The following is a 1,860-nucleotide window of genomic DNA, read 5'->3' on the forward strand; positions in this document are numbered from 1 at the left end:
AGGCAAATAGAGATCTTTTCAAAGAACCAGCTTTTGATTTCACTGATTTTCTGTAGTCTGCTTGCTTTAGGTTTATATTGTTTTTCTTTCTCTAACTGTCCTAAACTGGAGGCTTAGATTACTATTTTTAAATCTTTCTCTGTTTCTAATATATGAATTCAATGCTATAAATTTCTCTCTTAGCATTGCTTTCACTGCCTCCCACAGATTTTGATAAGTTGTATTTTCATTTAGCTCAAAATATTTAAAACATTTTTTGAGATATTCTTTGACTGATGTGTTATTTAGAAGTGTGTTGTTTAATCTCCAAATATTTTGGGATTTCTATTTATCTTTCTGTTATTGATTTCTAGCTTAATTCCACTGTGTGAGAGGATACTTTGTATGATTTCTATTCTTTTAAATTTGTTAATGTGTGTTTTATGGCACTGAATGTGGGCTATCTTGGTGTATGTCCCATGTAAGCTTGAGAAGAATGTGTATTCTGATGTTTCTGGATAAAGTATTCTATAAATGTCAGTTAAATCCAGTTGATTAATGATGCTGTTCAGTTCAACTGTATCCTTACTGATTTTCTGCCTATTGGATTCGTCAGTTACTAATAGAGGGGTGTTCATATCTCCAACTATAATAGTGGCTTCCTCTACTTCTTGCAGTCTATCAGTTTTTGCCTCATATACTCTGATGCCCTGTTGTTAGGCACCCACATGTTCAGGATTTTTATGTTTCCTTCGAGAATTGACCCTTTTATCATTAATAATTCTCCTTGATATTATTGATATTTATATCAAGAATATTATTGTTAATATTATTGATAGTGCCATGATAATTTTCCTCTTTCTGAAGTCAGCTTTGTCTGAAACTAATACAGCTACTCCAGTTTTCTTTAGATTAGTGTCACCATGGTATATCTTTCTCTACTCCTTTCCTTTCAATCTGTATGTGCCTTTACATTTAAAGTGGGCTTCTTAGAGACAACATGGCTTTTATATACCCTCTCAGTCTGTCTTTTAATTGGTGTATTTAGATCATTCATATTTAAAATGATTATTGATATAATTGGATTAATATCTACCATATTTGCAACTGTTTTCTAGTCATTGCACTTGTCCCTTGTTTCTTGTCTTCTCCTCTTTTTCTGCCTTCTCTGTTTGTTTTTTTTTTTCTAGTTAAACAATGATTTTATTGCTTGAGTACATGGACAAATTTATGCAACCAGGGCAGAGGCTGTGGATAACTAGTATTTCCAAATTGGGGGGAGCGTGAGGGGAGGACTGGTTTGGTCTTACAGTATTGAGCCAACCTGTGAATGAAGCTCTTAATCACAATCAGAAGGAATTTAGCATCTTTATCCTTTCTGTTTCTCTGAAGATGCTTCTGAACAGCAACAACTTTCTTAATTAAATGCTAGAGGTACTCAGGACGATCAGGAGGAAGTCCTTTGGACTTAAGAATTCTCAAGATTTTATTGCCTGTCATAAAACAGCACCATGTGAGACTCTCAGGATCACCCTGAGGCAGGCCCTTCTTGGCCAGTTTGTAGATCTGCTCCTTCCTGTTGTCAGAAGTTAACTTCAGCCAGGTGGGATTGCTGCGGTGGTAGGCCAGAGCTGACTGGGACAGGCCCTTCCCAGGGGCCTGCATGCAACCACGAGGGCAGCCAAAAAGAGAGCAAGGGTGGGAGTGCAGGAAGCCACCCTGCACACAGGAAGTGACCTCACACAGTCCTGCTTCCTCCCATCCTGCCTTCTCTGTTTTTAATTGAGCATTTTATATTATTCCATTTTCTCTTAGCACATTAATTTATACTACTTTAAAATTTTTAAAAATGTTTGCCCTAGGGTTTGCAATACAGATTTA

At 36.5% G+C, this 1,860-nt stretch overlaps 1 pseudogene; it reads right to left on the minus strand.

Annotated features, from left to right (window-relative positions):
* Nucleotides 1-1,207: 1,207 nt before the first annotated feature.
* Nucleotides 1,208-1,644, minus strand: LOC102995556 (40S ribosomal protein S13-like; annotated as a pseudogene).
* Between the last annotated feature and the right edge of the window lie 216 nt (nucleotides 1,645-1,860).

Source organism: Physeter macrocephalus, chromosome 12 (assembly GCF_002837175.3).
Source record: "Physeter macrocephalus isolate SW-GA chromosome 12, ASM283717v5, whole genome shotgun sequence".
NCBI classification, from domain to species: domain Eukaryota; kingdom Metazoa; phylum Chordata; class Mammalia; order Artiodactyla; family Physeteridae; genus Physeter; species Physeter macrocephalus.